This window comes from Leptonychotes weddellii, chromosome 10 (genome assembly GCF_054177405.1).
Source record: "Leptonychotes weddellii isolate Sample4059 chromosome 10, ASM5417740v2, whole genome shotgun sequence".
Classification (NCBI taxonomy): domain Eukaryota; kingdom Metazoa; phylum Chordata; class Mammalia; order Carnivora; family Phocidae; genus Leptonychotes; species Leptonychotes weddellii.
In genome coordinates, this window is record NC_138378.1 from 47,176,625 (window position 1) to 47,191,101 (window position 14,477).

The window sequence follows — 14,477 nt, forward strand, 5'->3', positions numbered from 1 at the left end:
TGTTGTCCTTATCTGGGCAAGGGACTGTCCTTGAGCCTCTCTAGAGGTTTTCCCAAGCCCAGTAACCCACCTGAAGAAGAGGCAGAGTGATGTTTCTCTAGGAGTGAATGCCATACCCTGCCGTTCACCCACTTTCCATACGCAGTCCGCCACATGGGCAGGAACGAAAACCAGTATAGGTCCTTTTGCACTCTTGAGGATGTCAACATCACCAACAGTCATATTCATGAGTCAACACAGCCAGGGGCTGGTAAACTAGCAAGAGGGGGTGTTGGGTCTGGGGCCAAACTGTTGGAAAGGTAATATTGGTAAGAGCAAGATACAGGTTGAAAGAAAGCCGTCGTGGAAACTCAGAGGGAGCAGAGGACGGACTGAAACAAGCATTCTCCACTCAGCCTTCTAATACATGATTAATAAATGTGGGGGGAAATGTTCACTAATAACAAACGGGGTGTGTGTGTATGTGTGTGTGTGTGTGTGTGTAGGGAGTCTTAAAAGAGAGAGAAGGGAAGGTGGAAGCAAGTTTATTAATCCACAAGCTTGGGAAAGGAGGTCTACTCCGTGAGGCCGTCTGTCGGAGTGCTGACAACAGCGAGTCCATCTCTGGTGCTCCACCTCTCACGCCCGGCAATGACCTTCCTCGGGGCCACGTGTTCCAGGTGGTGCGGAGGTTAATGGATGCCCTGCCCCAGGTGTGGGAAGGCTTGTTCTGAGCTTCCCTGAGCACCCAGAAGGCTCCACTCTAGGTAACTAGTGGAGACCCTCTGGCGCAGATGGCCCCGCTTTAGGTCATGACCTTGTGATCCCACCACCATGTTCCTCATGCTATAAATGCTGGGGATTAAGGCCCGGACTGGAGGGAGAATGAGGAGCATCCCGGTTCCCCCCTTCAGTAACTTACCCCGAATAAAACTGTGAGCAGTATGGAGTGGCTTGCTTCATTTTTCGGTCTCAAAATGCCTTCTCTGTGTAGAGGAGACCCTTTCCTGACCCTCCTCCGCCTTCTGAGAATTGGCGAGCCAGGCACAGAGCGAAAATGAAACAAGCATGGGTAAAAGGGGGTGCTGGGGGCAGCCTGCAGTCTGCATGGGGGAGGGCAGCCAGGGGTCCGCGCAGGAAATCCCCAGCTGGCTGGACACCGCATGTGGGGAGACTTGGCCAGGTCTTTCAAGCATTCCGGACCAGTGCGTGAGTATGGGGACGGGAACACCCTGCAAAGGCCCCAGGGAATGTTCGAGGTCTCATCTGAAACCGTGGGGAAAAAGCAGAGAAGGGAGAGTGACCAAGCTGTTGCGGCGGTGGCTTGGTTGTTGATCTGAGTGTTCGGAGACCCCAGGGAAAGGGAATTATGAGTAAGGAGAGAATCGGAACGGAGCTTTAGAAAACCTGTCTGAGCCACAGGCTCTTCTAATGGGGATATTATGTGCAAGAGAAGGCCTGGAAATCCTGGCAGGAGCAGGCACGGGTGCAGGGGTGCAGACTGCCCCACACTGAAGTGAGACGTAGTGTGTCTCAGGAGAGCTGGGGCCTGGAGCACGGGGTCCCTGGGACGGAGACTCCCCCGATGAGGAGAACTCGGTCTTGGAGGGAAGAGGAGGAGGTACAGGGCCCTTTGATTCGGGTGGAGAGACCGGCCGGTTGTGAGCCTGGGCATGACCGAGAAGAATTCCCACTAGTCAGAAGACTGCTATGAGGGAATATTCTACCGTTGAATTCGTGGAGCTAATAAGCCCCTTTAAGCCCAAGGGCCAGGAAGGGGTGGCTGTTTGGATGTCAGGACTGTGGGAAACCGGGGGAGATGGTATTGTATGAAATGGGTTTGAGACACCGGAAATGGCCTCAGTCTCGTGGGACGAAGGTTGTCTGCCTCAGGCTTGGGCGCTGGCACTAACTTGATGCATTAGGTCAGCCTGACATTGAGATAACCTGGCCTCATGAAGGGGCTGTTCCATTCCCTCCCTGACACTGGCCCTCTCTAGAAGAACTACAAGAACTTACACGTGAACTGGGAATGAGGCATGCCATTTACATCCAGGATTTTAGAGGCCCAGACACAGAATGGTTTTCCTGTGGTGTGAAAGACTGATTCGTGCAGTCAGGCCCCCGGGGGCTGTGGTGTGGGGCTTGTGTATCTGCCCTTGCTCCTATGGGTCGTCAGCTCATGGCTACAGTAGCCGCTCTGGTGGCAGAGTTACGTGAAACCAAAAGATTCTGTCACAAGGGAAATAGATGGGTTGAAAAATGGAGAAACAAAGGACCCTGCCAAGGACAAAATGGCGGACAGGGGGCCCATCAAGGTCTCTCCTAAACAGCCGTGGCAAGATCCAATATTAGCTGGGACCCGGGGAGAAAATATGGACAAACAATCCAATCTGGTCTTGCTAAGCCTATGGAAGGCGTTGCCTAAGGGAAAGCAGTTTACTCCCTTGAAGGAAGGCTCAGAAAAGCCAAGTGTATCCCTGAGTGCCCTTCCACTAACAGGAATTTTAGGGGTGGATGCCCCATACCCGCAGAGACTAGGGGTTAGGCCAACATTGCCCTCTAGTGCATGTGCTAGGGGGCGACCAGAGGCCCCATGTCTTGCACTAACAAACACACTGTACTAGCTCTAATATTCACTGGCTGAATGAACACTTATCTATGGAAACCCCTCTATATTTCAGGGAGAAATCAAGGCTACTGATGGTTATGGGAGACAAATTGTCACCGACTCGAGTCCTTGGGCTCTCCAAGCAGTAGAAATTGGCTGGGGCCAACAGGAATTTCCAGGCAAGGCTTTTACTGGGGCTTATGCTTGAGCACAAGGGAGACAGAATAAGGGAAAGGATCCTTCATGCTGGCATTCTAAACAAAGGCCAGAGAAAGTTTTTGAAAAGACTGAGGTGGGAAAGGAGTGATGTCTAAGAATGGGAGGTGGGGAGAGGTACAGGAAGTTGGGTGCACAGGTGCAGTGGACAGAACATGCTTGTCATGCATTGAATAGCTCATTAGCATGTTAAATCTCCAGCCCTGAGGGTGATCTTTAGTATTATAATGAGGGCAAAAGTCAATGACAGGTCAGTGCTGGGGTCCACCTTGGTGCAGACTGATTTGGTTTGGTGTTCCAGTCTTTGTAGTTGAGCATCTCCTTTGGTAAGCAACCTTCTTCCACCTTCCTGCAAGACATGCTACTCAAGAGTCACAGAGTGTTATCTATCAAGGAACGCTGGATTTTGCGGTCAGGGTTGAGGGGACTTGAGTCCAGTCCCTGCTCTGTCTCAAAATTATTGAGGTCAGACAAACTAGTCTCTACCTACAGACCAGCAGGCTTCCTCCGCACTGTTTTCTAGTGCATATCTCCCCCATTCCTGAATGTATTTGGAGTGTAGATGTTTTACAGGTTTACAACGACAGGTGAATTCAGGTTGTGTATCTGAGTAGAGAAACCCATCATGGTGAGTCATGCAAAATGGGAACCTCTATAGCTGCTGGTTCCCAGAGTGGGACAAATGTAAAACACTATAAGCTGTCAGGGGTGCTCGACGAGATTACTTCCACCGAGACCAAATTAGAGTACGCATGGGTCATCAGGTCCGCTCAAAGCCCTTTCAGTAGTCTGGTTGGGCCTGTAAAGAAATCTAAGGGGACCTGGCAAATGACAGTAGATTGTAGGGAACTCAATATAGTTATTCTGCCCATCCACGCTGTGGTGCCAATGTAGTCTTATATTCAGAGAAAATCATGGCGTCCATTAAGACCTACCATTTTGTACTGGGCCTATCTAACGCTTTTTTAGCATTCCATTAGGACTTGAATTCCAAGACCAATTCACTGTCACATGGAACAGGAGACAGTGGACCTTCCAGGCATTACCCCAAGGGTATCTCCATAGTCCCACAGTTTGTCACGGGATAGTAGGCAGAGATTTGGAAGAAAGAATATTGCCAGAGGAGATGGTGCTTTCTCACGATGTAGATGATGTCAACTTGTGATGATTTAGCCTCCCTGTCTCAAGCAACCACGTCATTCCAGTGTACTTAAAGTCACAAGGATGGGAGATAAATGCTGACAAGATCCCAGGGCCCGGTCAATCAGTACAATGCCTGGGTTCCATCAGGTTGAGGAAGACACAGGTGTTGTGGGAGGTGGTCATCCATAAGATCCGAGCCTTCCCAGTCCCTAATACGGTAAAGGAATCACAGGCTTCTGTTGGTTTATTGGGTTACTGGAGACCTTTTTTTATTTCCCATCTAGAGCAGATATTAAGACCTTTATATGCCTTGGTTAGGAAGGGAAGCCAATGGGCCTGAGGTGCTAACCAACAAGAGGCTTTCTTAAAGGCAAAAATGGTAGTGAAACCAGTACGCCCCAGGAGTATTGATGCCTGATGCGAGTTGTGCATGAGACGTGAGTTCATTTCCAGAAGGGCTTGGCCGGGGCTTGTGGCAATGGCAAAATGTGAAACAAATCCTGTTAGGATTCTGGGCTCGATTAGGGAAGGGAACAGAAACCATGTGTAGTCCCATCGAGAAGCAACTTGAGCTGTATATCTTGTACTACAAAAGACAGCAGGACTGATAGCTGACCTGCCTGATGGTAGGAATCTCTCTGCAGGTAGGAGAGTGGATTTAGGACACGTTCAGCAAAGCCTATGCCCAGGAAAGCACCTTACAGAAACGGCCTGCTTACCTACAGCAGACATTATGCCTCCCCTCCCCCGAGCAAAGGAAGGGGTAGACCGGCCTCTGGCAGACACCGGGTATACTGATGTCAGTTGCAGGGAAACCCACCTCTTTGGCATTCCTCTGCCATCCCGCTGGATTCTGACGGACTTTGGTTCGGAGAAAGCTGTTTGGGAAGCATGCACTAAACCCAGTGTAGCCGTCCAAGTATGGCGTGTGTCCGCTCAGTACCCATCTACACCAACACCACCAGGCAATCATGAGGCAGAACCACAAGTTGCTGACAAGGACTGCCCCTGATGCCATCTCAGGTGACAGCCGGGGCATGTTGGCTGGACCACACACCACCCTCTTTCTTGCTGGCAAATAGATAGCATCGGCCCTCTGCCAGGACTGGCAGGACACAAATAGGCACTGGCCTGTGTGGACACCTCCACAAGACTTGTGCAAACCTTTGCCTGAAAAAGAGCAAGTACGGGGGGGAGGGGCAGGGGCAGAGGGAGACAAAAATCTCAAGCAGACTCCCTGCTCAGCGCGGAGCCTGACGTGGGGCTCGATCTCACAACCCTGAGATCACGACCTGAGCTGAAACCAAGAGTCGGACACTTAACCGACTGAGCCACCCAGGCATCCCTCCAGTATTCTTCTTAACCCCTTGACATTGGTCAGGGCCCCACACATGGATATAGCTTTTGAACCTCTGACACTCGGTGCTGAGGTAGACAGGTTAGTATGGGTACCAACTGAGACAGCTGTGTACAATATAGGCTCACCCTCTCGGATATGAAGGAACATAATTTATGGCATCATCCCTCAGGGAAAATACCTAAGCCAACAGTGGTGTTGAGTCATGGGGACCAAACCACTTCCATGTTGCTCCAAAAGGAAGATTTGTCCGTAGCTATTGCCTGTAGAACACTGGTCTTATCGCCTCTACCCTCAGTTGCTGATGTTCCTTCCTGTCTGGTCAGGAAACCTCTCCCTGTCATGGATGTTCTCAGTCCCTCTGTGGAAAGGACTTCTTTCCGGAGTCGCTGGGGAACCACAGTTCTGAGTTTTTTCTTTGGGCTTAAGGGTATATTAATGTCGCTGTTGTGGCCCAGGGATGCAAGTCACCTCCTGATATGTGGCCCTAGGGTCACGGTGGAAGAAGGGCATGAGGTTGTCTGGGCTGTAAAGATGTCAGGGTGGAGTGTAGGGGTGCTGATAACACTGACTCCATCTTTGGCCTTCCCTCTTGTTCATGCACCCCAATGCCTTGCAGGGCCAGGGGTTCCAGGGCCCGTGGGGTGAATGTGTGCCCTGACTGGGGTGCAGGAAGGCTTGTTCCGATCTTCCCTAACGTGGTGCACAGAGGGCAGAGCAGTGCAGAAGGCCCCACTTTGGGTGACTGGTAGAGAGCCTCTAGCGCATAGATGGTGGCCCTTTAGAAGACTGCCATGTGACCTCACCACCATGCTCCTCGTTCCGTAAAAGCTAGGGATTAAGGTCAGACTGGGCAGAGAGTGGGAGTGGAGAATGGCCGCATACCTCCGGGATCGCCCACCTGCCCGATCTCCGCATCAGTCAGTTACCTGGAATAAAACTGTCTGAAAGAGCCTTCTCTGTGTACAGGATGCTTTCCTGACCTCTTCCACCTTCTATCACCATCTGTTTCAAAAGCCTGGGAGTTTGCTCTAGAAATCCTTCCTTTAGGGTCATCTATAGGGATTGTCTTCCAGTTATCTCAGAAGTGATGAGCTGGGTTTTCTTTGGTATAGCTTGCATGAATCCAGGAGGATTTTTCTTTTCTTTTCATTGTGGTTCGTGGTCAGCAGTACCTCAAAAGGTCCTCCCAGAGAGGTAACCATGCATGTTTTCTTCTAAAGACCTTGAACTATATTGGTCTCCTGGTCAAGAGGGATGGCAAACCTTGTCTATCAGTGGAGGCCATGCCCCTTTTACCTGTTGGTGATACGTTTTAGGTATACTGAAGTGCTTGTATATAGCTAGTCATAGCATCAAATGGTTCACTTAAGTTCCCACAATGTTCACTTATCCCAGGCATGGAAGGTTTGTTTGTCTGTTTGTTTAAGATTTTATTTATTTTTTAGAGTGAGAGAGAGCATGACTGGGCAGGGAGCAGAGGGAGAAGGACAAGCAGACTCCGTGCTGAGCATGGAGCCCGATGTAGGGCTTGATCCCACGACTCTGAGATCATGACCTGAGCTGAAATGAAGAGTCCAATGCTTAATCAACTGAGCCACCAGGCGCCCCCAGGCATGGAGGGTTTTAAATGCCAGGAGGCACTGGGTGTCCAAACACTATTTCGGAAAGGGTCAATCCATGTCTCCTATTTGGAGTGTTCTGGATCTTTATAAGGGGAGGGGTAATGCATCTGGCCATTGAAGTCTAGTTTCTTGACCAGTCTTTCCTACAGTCCTTTGTATGTCTAAATTTTACGTTCTACTTGCCCTGATGATTGAGGATGGTATGGAGTCTGAAACTGTAATGAGTATCCCGAGTCTCTGTAAGCAAATGGTTTCTCTCTGCTGTAAAATGAATTCCTTGGCCTGACTTGATCCATAACAGAGTAACAAAATGTGGAATAATCTGTTATTAATTTCTTTACCACAGTTGTGGTATCAGCACATCTGGCCAGATAGCACTCGGTCCACCCACCAAGGATACAGACAAAAAAAAAACACACAGTGAGAAGAGCCCAAGCCTGGGGGCAAATCTACAAAATCCATTTGGAGCCGCCACTGTGTGGGCCTGGGAGGACTTCCTAGGGTATGTCCATTTCTCCCAGAAATTTGGTGAGACTGACAAGTGGACACTGGTAAATAATCTGGTCAGCAATTCTGTGGATGCCAGGGCAGAACCAACTGTCTTTTACCTTTTTTTTTTTTTTAAAGATTTTATTTATTTATTTATTTTGAGAGAGAGAATGAGAGACAGAGAGCATGAGAGGGAGGAGGGTCAGAGGGAGAAGCAGACTCCCTGCCGAGCAGGGAGCCCGATGCGGGACTCGATCCCGGGACTCCAGGATCATGACCTGAGCCGAAGGCAGTCGCTTAACCAATTGAGCCACCCAGGTGCCCGAACCAACTGTCTTTTAGTTCCTTACCTATCCCCTGTCCGCACATACGTCCCATTCGGTGGGGGATAAACACACGCCAACAAGTCCAAAGGAAGGGACTATGGCAGTCTGTCTGGCCCAAGGCATAATCCATCTGGTAACTTGTTTGGCACCTTTTTGTATCCATTTGTCTTTTTCAGACTGGGGCGGGGGGCATTTGCCTGATAGTCAATAATACCAGTCAAGGATAAAGGCGGGCTTAAAAGTTGGGTGGAGAAAGGAAGGGGGTTCTGTTTTGGGCTGCATACTTCGCAGCTGTGTCGGCCCTATTGCTTCCTAAGGGTGTACCATCCGTTTCCCTAGTATGGGTTGAGCGGCGAACGATGGAGGTTTTAGAAGGAGGGGAATGGCTCGTAACAGGGCAGCGATCATACGCACGTTAGCAACAGGAGTAGCACAGAGGTGAAGAATCCGAGGGCTTTCCGAACTGCGCCAGCAGCATGGCAGACCCCAAAAGCCTATGTGGAGTCAGTGTAAAAAGTGGCACCTCTCCCTTCCACCAACGTACAAGCTGTGGTGAGCGCTAGCAGTTCAGCCACTTGGGCCGATTTCACAGCGGGCAAGGAAGGAATAGCCCCACCAGTGTCTCACACGGGGACACTATGGCATAACCGGTTTTTACGTTTCGCTGGAATTTCGTCGACAGGAGCCATTACGAATGAGAAGTAAATCTGGGTTGACGGGGGGGGTGTCTGGGGCCCCTCCTGTGGCTTTGAGCCCGTTCTTTGGTGGCAAGGCGACCGTCATGGCAGGGGCTGGGGGCAGTACTGTGGGTAGCATGACGGCTGGATCGAAAGCGTAACGACAGTAAGATGGTGGACGGTTAGTTGGAAGAACTAGGTTGTAGGTACTGTGTCTTTGAACTTGTCAGCGGGCAGACACCTCACGGGGAACACAGGTGAGAGGGGAGAGCCCAGTGCAAGGCTCTGTCAGTCAAGATGGCCGTGGTGGCTACAGTAGGTAAACATGCGGGCCATGCCTGCGCCACGGGGCCTGACCCACAGGAGCCCCCCGTGAGCGCTACGCCACAGGATGAATCGGAGACGCAGAGGCTGTCCTGGGACCCCGTTATTTTCGTGGCAGTATAGATAAAAAGGTTTGTGAACGTTAGATAAGCCAAGAGCTGGGGGTGTGGACAATGTTCATCTTAAGGCTTCAGAGGAGGTTAAGGCCTTGGAAGGCTGGCCAGGAAATGGGCTCTGGAGGACATACAGAGGTTTAGCAAGGGCAGCAAAATTAGGAATCCACTGGCCGCAGGAACCGGTTGCCCCATAGAAATTTATGTAGCTCTTTTTTGGTTTCGGGGAGAAGGATGGGCAAAAGTGATTCGAGGCATTTTGGGGTGAGCCTTTGAACACCCTGAGGACATCTCATGCCCTGAGTAGGTAACAGCTGTTTGCACCCACTGAAATTTAGATGGGCGGGCCTTATGGCCTCGTTCAGCTGGTGCGTTTCGGAAGATGCGGGCGGCTCTGAGAGTGGCTGGCCTAGCGTGGTTCTAGCGTAAAAGCTCATCAACAGACTGAAGGAGAGGGGAGCCTTGTGTGCAGCCTACGGAACCCAAGTCGGCTTTAAGGACTTAGGAGAGTAGTGAAGGAGACCCATCGTATCTTTGAGGTATGCAAGTCCCCATTAACTGCTCCCTAAGGCAATCTCGAGTCAGGATGCCGTGGGGCTAAAGAGAAAGCCGAGCAGAAGTCAGCTACTGCAAACCAGACAGCATGCCCTGGAATCGAGGCAAGAACAGTAACTGGATTAGGGACACAGGGTAACAGGGGGGTGCAGGAGTTTATGGCTCTTAGGTCTTGCACAAATGGACAGATTTGGTTCCTGTCCGAGTCCAATTTACCTTCTTTCTTTACTGGCAAAATTGGAGTGTCACAGGGTGAGGCCGTAAAGACCAGTGTGAGATCTGCTGCCAACAAACCTCTTACGGGCTCCAGGCGCCGCTCTGTGTGTCCGGGGACGGGGCGCTGGGCTGCTGATGGGAAGGGCTCATTCCTTTCCAAGAAACACACCCGCTCAGCACTCAGGCACAACCCAACCTCACTCGCATGTGTGGCCCAGAGACAAACTGGGGCATCCTTTACAGACCCATCCTCTTCAGAGGAATTGAAATCAAGATGAGTTACAAGTAAGGAGAGTGGGAAATCTGTGATTTGGCCAGAGGGCTGGGAGATAGACCCCTCTCTCACTGTATTTTACAGTGGCATTAAACTTACACAACAAGTCTGAACCAGGAAGGTTTGCTGATGAGAAGCTGGACCCCAGAAAGGCATGCTGGGTGCCAGGAGGGCCCATGGAAGAGGGTCCTAGAGTCTCCAGTGGCTCAAATAGAATCAGGTGACAGGCAGAGATGAATCATCTGAGCAGATGGTAGAGAGAGTCACACCAGGCTCGATTTAAACATCCAGTTCTGGGTCCTCTATTTCCACTTGAACAGTGGGCTTGGGTGTGATCGAGGATTAGCTAACCCCATCCAGGGATGGCGAACTGTCCCACAGGGGGAGACAAACTGACCTTCTGGGGACGTGGGGCCCCAGGGGATGGTTTCCTTGACTTTTCTCTCTGAAGTGCAGAGCAGTTATTCTTCCAATATTGTTTTTTATAATATCCACAAATGTCTGGAGGCAAATAGGAAGGGTCACAGTGGCCTTGGAGTAGCTTTGAGAGTTATAAGTTGCAGAGAAAGAGTAGTTGATTTAAAAAAATTTTTTTCCCTACAAGCTATTTTCCAATAATTTAGTAGCTGTTTCACTTATAGCCTGGCCGGCCGATCCAACTATATTATTTTGAAGGTGCCTCTTTATATCAGGGAGAAAGTTTCCTACTAAAGGGGAAATTAAAAGATTTTTATATTCTGGAGTTTCTGGGATCGGTGCAGTCGCACGTTTGAAGAGTTTGCATAAAGCATTCAGCAAAGGCCTTTGGATATTCTCCTTCCCTCTGAGTTCACAATTCAACCTTAGACCAATTCACTTTAGGGAGAAAAGCCTCTAATACTGTTCCCATCAAGCCTTGAATATCAGCCTCCAGCTGAGCCATCTCCTGGTCATTTGCAGAAGGGCCTTGGAGAATTTCTGGCCATCTGTTTCCTCTGTGAGGGGGTTTTTCCAGGGGGCTGTCTGGCCTGCCTAATAACCACAGTACAGTCACGGGAGGGAAGAATACTCGCAAGCAGCCGATGCAGGTCTCTGGGAGTAGGGTGGTGAATGGCCACTAATCTTTCTAATTCCTCCCTAAATTGGATAGGATCTTTTGAAAGTGGAGGTAAAAGGGCTTTATTGTTTCAAAGGTCTGCTGCTATCCAGAGGACATGAATTCTTTGTGGTGGGGGGTCCAACATGCCATCTGTGAAGGACCCTGCCTAGGCAGGCCTGCGGCGAGCAGGGTCTGCATAGAGAGCCCTGGCCAGTAGGGGGAGCTGTAGGGGGACAGTAAGCCCGCCTCACCACCTGCCCTACGTGTTTCGGCTACACTCACTTCCCGACCTTCAGCACTTCCACAGGCAACCTGTGTACCCTGGGCCAGGAAGTCAGGCCGGGGTGCCCTCTGAAAATCTCGTAGGGAAAGGGAAATTAAAACAGGGAGCTGATAGGATTTTTCTGAGGAAGATGGAAGAGTTTGGGGAGCTCTGAGAATTTGCTGAGGAGCGGAAGCTGGCTTCTGAGAAGGGGACTTTGACCCAGGGCCTGGAGATCCATAAGATCTTCTGGAAGGTAGGGGACAGGGAGCTGGGGTAAAGGGGTGCACGAGAATGTGGAGGCAGGGAATTTATGCTGGATGTGGATTTTAATCTTTGTTCCCAATCTGATTTCCGTTCCTTCCTCTTGTTAAGGGAGCCGCACAGGTTAGCCATCATACTCCTTGGTGTCCTGTTCTCCATCTGATCTTCCCAGAGACACCAACAAGATCGCTCTGTAGGAGGAGAGCTCTTTTTTTTTTTAAGTAGAGAAATTTTTTCCCATTCAAAACATCCATCATCTGGTCATTGACGAGTGGGATCTCCATTAGTATATTTATTCCAAATGCGACTCAATCCAATAAACCTTTTTAGTGGAAGGACCTGGAGATAACTTCCCAGGCTTAGAATAAATCAATAAATCTTAACCATGGGTGTCAGAGGCACCTCCAAAGTGGGTGCAGAAGATGGAACCCCCACAACCCAAGGTCTCCTGGAGTTACCCTATGAAAACACAGACCTTGGTAGTCACAGGCGAACAGTGTGGTGAAAATGGGGTCTCGGGTCTGTCACAGGAACGTGAGACACCTGCCGTCACAGACCCGCAAATCTGTGATACCAGGCAAGTGCTCCTGGAATGGGGCTCATGAGGCTTTTCTAACATTAGCAAGACAACGAAGGCTGGGTCCAACGACAAAGGCCCCATATGGGCCGGGACCCCTTATAATAAACTCTCCTGAGAGCAGGCAAGGAAAGACAAAGAGAGTGCTGCCTGACTTTGTGTCTCGGATCCCCAGTCTCTTGGACTGGCCACCACTGGTACCTCCCCCTTCTCGATGGTGGGGACCAGAAGGAATACTCTCTTCACTGGTCCCAAAGCCAAGCTCTCAGGCCACAGAACAAGACAGGAAAACCTCATGCAGTTTTTAGAGAGAGGACCCACAGCAAAGTCTAAGCAGATGCTGGTCTGGTGAGGCTGATGGGGCCGTGCCTGTGTCCCACCCTGTGGGCTTCTGCCCTGTGACAAACAAGACAGACAAAAGAAAACAGTCACTGCCTGTGGAAGGAACAGGATCAATAGAGAACAGAAGTACTCCTAACAAATCTTCACCAGAGTGCACGCAGGTATTTTCTCCTGCCAGGAAGAGGGCTCTCTCCGGGTTGCATCTCTGGGACTCTGCGGGCAGAACAGGCTGATGTGAGAGGAATTTCACCTCTGCCAGCACCCGTCAGCCGTCCCAGGGCTCAGCCGGGGCAGCCCCCCGGGGCGGGCAGCTTCCAGCCAGGCCAGGCCCCCGCACTGGGCGCCAACACCGTAGGGAGGAAAAATGTCCTTTCTTCCCTTCTAGGTTCTGTGGCTGGCCTCATAATTACATTGACACGAGACAGAGGAATAGCAGAAAAACTTTAATTTTGTCCATATGGGGGCTCACAGAAATAGGAGACTCCCCAAAGTGACCAAAGCCTTTGAAACCGAGAAACAATTATTTGTAAGAACTTGACAAGGGGTTTGGGCTTGGGGTAGCAAATAAAGGAAGAAGCAACAAGGTTTGTTTATCCAGCCTTGGTGGCCCTGAGGGCGCTATTTCGGCAATCAGGATGCCTTCCACCGTCCAGGTGCAGGGAGGCTAGCCTTCACCGGGGGACTAGTTCCTGCTTTCAGGGGACAAAGGAGGGTCCGAGTGACCTTCTTGCACTGGTGGTTTCTTAAATGGCTTTCATGCAAAATAATCAAAATACTGAAGTGGCATATTTGGGGGTGGCCTGCCCTGAACCCCCCCACATCTATTCCCCCAGGACGCGTCCACGTCAGAGAGGTATTTTGCTCAAGTTTGCTGAGTGGTCCGCATAACCCTGGGAGGCAGAGACAGCGGCTCCATATTTCAGACTAGAAAGCGGAGGCTCGGCGAAGGCAGAGTGGCGGTTTCCTGAGCAACTGTTGTGCACCAGGCCCCACCGGGCGCAGCGCCTGGAGGCCCGGGGTTGTCCCCTCCGGCATCTGCCCTGGCCGCGCCCTCAGCTCTGACTCCTCTCCCAGTCAACACTTCTCAGCGGGGCTGAACACTTAACTGGCCTCTAATTGTTGTCTCTAAGTCAAACTCTGGGGACAGAACTCGGACTCGACTAGTTTTGGTAATCCTCTTACTGCCAGACCCAAAGGAGAGCACGTGTGTGGAGGGACAGAAGAGTCCAGGCTGCACGGGGCAGGCAGGCACAGCGCTCCCTTTGAAATGGACCGTTTTTCTGAGGACTGGCTAACGAAGTCCTTGACCTCTGGGGCAAAGGTTTATTCCTGCCCCTTCTGTGAGCCAGGCCCCGGGCCGTGAAGATGAGCCGGACACTCTCCCCGCCTTTGCGGAGCTTGAGGTCCGGTGCGAGGAAAACCCCTAAGTGGGCACTCACTGCTGAGCGCTGTGCCCGCTGAGCGGGGCAGGTGTTATGGGAGCAGAGGGGAGCCGGTGGGGGCCGTGGGGCCAGGCCTCAGCACCTCAGATGGCTGGCGGGAGGGTGTTGTAAGGAAGAAACAGGCCCAGAAGGGTGGGGAGAGGCCGTGCTCTTTCATGGGTAAGGGGCCCCCGACCACAGTGTGGCAGGGGGAGCACGCAGACTGCCTCTACAGACCTGCAAGGACAGTTTCTATTTTTCTTTTTTCTTTTATTATGTTAGTCACCATACATTACATCATTAGTTTTTGATGTAGTGTCCCATGATTCATTGTTTGCGTATAACACCCAGTGCTCCATGCAGAACATGCCCTCCTCAATACCCATCACCAGGCAAACCCATCCCCCCACCCCCCTCCCCTCTAGAACCCCCAGTTTGTTTCTCAGAGTCCATAGTCTCTCATGGTTCCTCTACCCCCCCGAATTCCCCCCCTTCATTTTTCCCTTCCTACTTTTTTTCTTTTTTGTAACATATAATGTATTATTTGTTTCAGAGGTACAGGTCTGTGACTCAACAGTCTTGCACAATTCACAGCGCTCACCATAGCACATACCCTCCCCAGTGTCCA